The 5,073-nt window shown below is 48.6% G+C and overlaps 1 pseudogene; it reads right to left on the reverse strand.

The window, feature by feature from the left end:
- Nucleotides 1-391, reverse strand: part of LOC119344521 — a 10,818-nt pseudogene extending 10,427 nt beyond the window's left edge.
- Nucleotides 392-5,073: the final 4,682 nt, after the last annotated feature.

Genomic DNA, 5,073 nt, shown 5'->3' on the forward strand with positions numbered 1-5,073 from the left:
GGGACGACGATATGCTGTAATAGGGGGTCCTACTCGTTGATCATGTGCCTGAGACCGACTACTGTAAGCTCCTCGATCCAGTGAGTGAGAAGTGTCTTCGGGGCGATGACTAGCACCCTCTGTATTAGACCAGAATGGAACAATCCTGCCAAGAAGGCAGAAACCTGCAAGATAAAATTAAGGATGCAAGGCTCTCAATCAGGAATCCAGGACATTGCAATACCAACTTGATACTGAAAATATGTGCTGTGGCTGAAGGGAACAAGTGCCAATGCAATTTGCACACAACAGGCTAATTAGTTAGCTTGGAAACAAGTATAATTAAGCATGTGATGGCAACGAAATAAATTATATCCTTGTCTGATAAATTTACTAAATACAATAAGTCTACTTAATATACTGTCCAATCTTTCTATATATGCTTAAAAGTTAGCCAATCTAGATGAAAACATAGGAAGCTGTGGAGTCAGGGTGGACACGGTCCGGGCCGGTCAGGTCCCGGTCCGAGCCGTCGTTTGGACCGGCCGCCGGCGGTCCGGACCGGACCGGACCGAGCAGCACGGCGGTCCTGATTTCAGGGACCGGACCGACGACGACGAAGCCCGGGCCGGACCGAGCGGACCGGCCAACGATCACCGGCGGCGACTTGCACGGGTGCGACGGCGAAGTGTGCGACGTGCGCGGTGCTGTGGCAGTGTGGGTGACATGCGGGAGCGCCGGCGGCAAGGTGGGCGACGTGTGCGCTGGGCGGCGTGGCTATTATCCACGAACCTGCACATATTTGTTCATTAGCAGTTTTTCCTATTGCATGCAAGTAATGTAGCACATCTATCAGGCCACGATTTTCTGGGTGCGGGTCTTGCCGAGATAAGAGGAGCAAATCTGACGTGTAGTTATTCCTCAAATGGCACCAAGATTTTCAGATCAAGCCGTCTTTCTCTCGTATATTTTGTTTTCTGCTCGACCGAATAAAAGGAAACTGCATCTTGGGGTGATGGCCCGTGATTATAGAAAGTCCAAAAAGTACTTGCCTGATTTGGTGGATGCGAAAATCACGGCCGATCGAGTGTTTCTCCCAGATGTAGGCCTGCCTTAACTACGTGCGTCTTGTGCTGAAACGGCTGCCATGGCAGTGCTCTTCCAAGAACTGTATTTTCTGACGAAACTGAAGAAAGATGCATTGTCTGCCGAAACTGAATATAACAGCTTATGGCTACAACTGACGAAACTGTATTTTTTTAAAACTTCGACAGCCGTTGTAAACCGACATGGTCGACAGCAGTCAGACGAGCAGGACGGAGTCTACTACAGGCAGGTCAAGGCGGCGACGGTCGACGTCGCAGGCAGCTGCAGCCCTCCCTACACTGCTCCTCCATGTCGCGCAGGTGAATTCCCACGCGAGAGTCGCCGCTGGGATCCTCGGTCCGCTCGGTCGGCTCGGTCAAAAACAGGACCGGACCGAAGCTTTGTCGGGCCTGATTCTTGAGCTCGGACCGAGTGATTATTTTACCGGGCCAGGACCGTTCGGTCCGGTCCTTAGCGGGCCGCGAGCCGGGCCAAAAGCCCGCTCGCCACGTCCAGCCTGACTGTGGAGCATCAAAGTACCATTCCAAGTTAAAATTTATCCTTGTGTCAGATGACATATACTAATTGGTTTCAGTCCCTTAAATGCATAAACTGAAGATGCAGCTCTTTTCAGAGTAATTTCTGCAGTCTAACTAGTAGCAGCAAATATCCACAGGAATCTTCTAATCTAACAGTAAGAGAGCCATAAGCGATTGAAACAAGTAGGGCAAGGGCTCCCCTGATCCTTCCTAACACTAAGCAGGAGTACAATCAAGGGTGAAACAGAGTCGATAATGGTGAGATGGATACAATTTATAATCGATTCATTAACTGAAATTGCTTCAAGGAGGAAAATGGATGAATGAGGAAGGGTTAGAGGGAGGGAGGGACCTGCATTGTCTTGCCAAGCCCCATGTCGTCCCCCAGGATTCCACCGGTTTCCCTGCAGTGCAGAGACCAGAGCCAGCTGAGCCCCTCGCGCTGGTGGGCGTACAGCATCTTGAACACCCTTGCACGGAGCCTGTACGGCGGCTTGCCGCTCCTGGCGGGGGCCTCCATCTGGAAGTCATCCTCCTCCCACCCCTCCGTGTCGGTGTCTTGGTGGTTTTCCTCCTCCTCCTCCTCCTCCCACTCCTCCGTGTCGGTGTCTTGGTGGTTTTCCTCCTCCGCCTCCTCCCACTCCTCCGTGTTGGTGTCGCGGTGGTCTTCCTCCTCCTGGTCCGTCGCGTCTTCCTCGTCTCTGCAATCCGGAAATATCCCGCTGGGCTCCTCCGTCTCCCAGCTGGCAGCATCGGGCTGGTCGTCGTCGTCGTCGGAGATGTCGCCGAGCTTGCACAGGCGCCGGCGGCCTGGCAGCCTCACCTTCCTCACGCCCATCTGCTCAGGTTCTGCGTGCACGGAAGGCGATCGAGTTATCAGGCACCGATGGATGGATGAAACGATCGACCCGGCCGGCCGCGGAACGATCGATTGACAGGCAGCGGTTCGACGGCGACGTACGATACCTGCTGGGTCGTGGAGGTCGTCGTCCAAAGGATGGTCCAAGCACGGCGAGGGCGGCGCCGTCGCCATGGGTGGTGGTGGATGGGGTCGCGTGCGTTGCGTCTCTCCTTTCCGCGCCGCGCTGCGCTGCGCAAGAGGCGTTGAGGAAGGTGGAGGGGAGAAGGCGGTGTGGGGAGTGAGTTCCGTGAGAGGCCAGCCGAGCGAATATGAAGAGGAGAGGGGAGGGGAGAGCGCTGGGGGCGGGAGGTAGTTAACGGAAGGAAGACGGGAGTTCGAATTTTGAATTTCGAAATCAACCTCCTCTCCTCTCCTCTCCTTCTCACGGAAGCCAAGCTGCGGCCGTGCCAGTGCCAGTGCGCAGCCTTGGGAAAGAATGACGACGCCTCTCCTCCCGTTACGTCCCGTCCCGTCAGGAGTGGCTTCAACGGATTTGTTTGACTAGCTAGCTAGCAGGAGTGGTCTTGTGCAGTAACTACTCCTGGTGCGCACAAGAAAAATGCTTTTTTAGATTTGAGAAGTGTACAAAAAGCCATCAAGGATATCATGCATGCAGACCTGGATGTTATTTACCACCTCAGAAGGTTTCAAAAAATAATTTTGGAATCGGCATGCTGTACGAAAATTGCAAGCAGAAGGGGTCCGAAAGGCAAATTCAAATTTGTGCAGACCTGTAGGTTACTGTAGGTGTGGGTTGTTCCGTGATCTTTTGATATAAACAGAAAAAGAAATGGAAACATATTTTTGGCACACGGAGCACCAATGTCCAATATTTTGATCTAACATGCCTCCGCGGTCATTACCGTCAATCTATCATTACTAGGAGAATAAAATTATAACCATGTGACACATGTGGTAAGCAATCCAAACTATTCAAAAAGAAGTATAAAATTACAGATTCATTTTGCAAAAAAAATACATATTCATTGGTGGGCTTCCTTCGTCCCAAAATAAGTTGTATCAGGTCACTCATAGTGGGAGTAACGTAAATGATGACATCACACATATCTAGGCAAAATAGATAATGCGGCAAGTAATTTATGAGGAAAAGGAGTCATGTGGTAGTAACATAGTATGTTACTCAGAGTATCTCCAATAGATGATGTATATTTTGGTGCTCCAAGCCGGTGATGTAAAAATTTGGAGCATCAAAAGTGCTTTTTACATCTTCGAAAAATGCTCAACTCCAACAGATGGTCCAAAATGGAGACGAGTAACTCCAACAGATGGTCCAAAGTGAAGATTAAAACGACCAACTACTACTTCATCTCAACGTAGTTCAAACATCAAATTCAACATAGTTTCATACATAAATTCAACTACTACTTATTTGAACTACTAGATGAAACTACTCCTCGTCGTCGGAGTTGCGGAACTGGTCCCAGAACTTGTCCTTGGTCGGGTCACCGCACCCCTCGTCCTCCTCTGTGGCACCTCGGCTCAGAGCAACCGGTTTACCTTGCATTGCCAGCCCAGAGATCAAGTCTTCTGGCAACACACAAAAAAATGATACAGAAAACGACCGCTTTATTGATGCTAGCAGGAACATAGGTCTGATATTACATCCAGTTGTGAGGCCAAGCAGCACACACGGTGCGGCTAAACAGTATGTACATTATGAAGGAAATATGCCCTAGAGGCTTATTATTTATTTCCTTATATCATGATAAATGTTTATTATTCATGCTAGAATTGTATTAACCGGAAACATAATACATGTGTGAATACATAGACAAACATAGTGTCACTAGTATGCCTCTACTTGACTAGCTCGTTGATCAAAGATGGTTGTGTTTCCTAACCATAGACATGAGTTGTCATTTGATTAACGGGATCACATCATTAGGAGAATGATGTGATTTGACTTGACCCATTTCGTTAGCTTAGCACTTGATCGTCTAGTATGTTGCTATTGCTTTCTTCATGACTTATACATGTTCCTACAACTATGAGATTATGCAACTCCCGTTTACCGGAGGAACACTTTGTGTGCTATCAAACGTCACAACGTAACTGGGTGATTATAAAAGAGCTCTACAGGTGTATCCGAAGGTACATGTTGAGTTGGCATATTTCGAGATTAGGATTTGTCACTCCGATTGTCGGAGAGGTATCTCTGGGCCCTCTCGGTAATGTACATCACTATAAGCCTTGCAAGCAATGTAGCTAATGAGTTAGTTGCGGGATGATACATTACATAACGAGTAAAGAGACTTGCCGGTAACGAGATTGAACTAGGTATTGAGATACCGACGATTGAATCTCGGGTAAGTAACATACCAATGACAAAGGGAACAACGTATGTTGTTATGCGGTTTGAACGATAAAGATCTTCGTAGAATATGTGGGAGCCAATATGAGCATCCAGGTTCCCCTATTGGTTATTGATCGGAGATGATTCTCGGTCATGTCTACATAGTTCTCGAACCCGTAGGGTCCGCACGCTTAAAGTTCGATGACAGTTATATTATGAGTTTATGTGTTTTGATGTACCGAAGGTAGTTCGGA

Source organism: Triticum dicoccoides, chromosome 1B (genome assembly GCF_002162155.2).
Source record: "Triticum dicoccoides isolate Atlit2015 ecotype Zavitan chromosome 1B, WEW_v2.0, whole genome shotgun sequence".
Taxonomy (NCBI): domain Eukaryota; kingdom Viridiplantae; phylum Streptophyta; class Magnoliopsida; order Poales; family Poaceae; genus Triticum; species Triticum dicoccoides.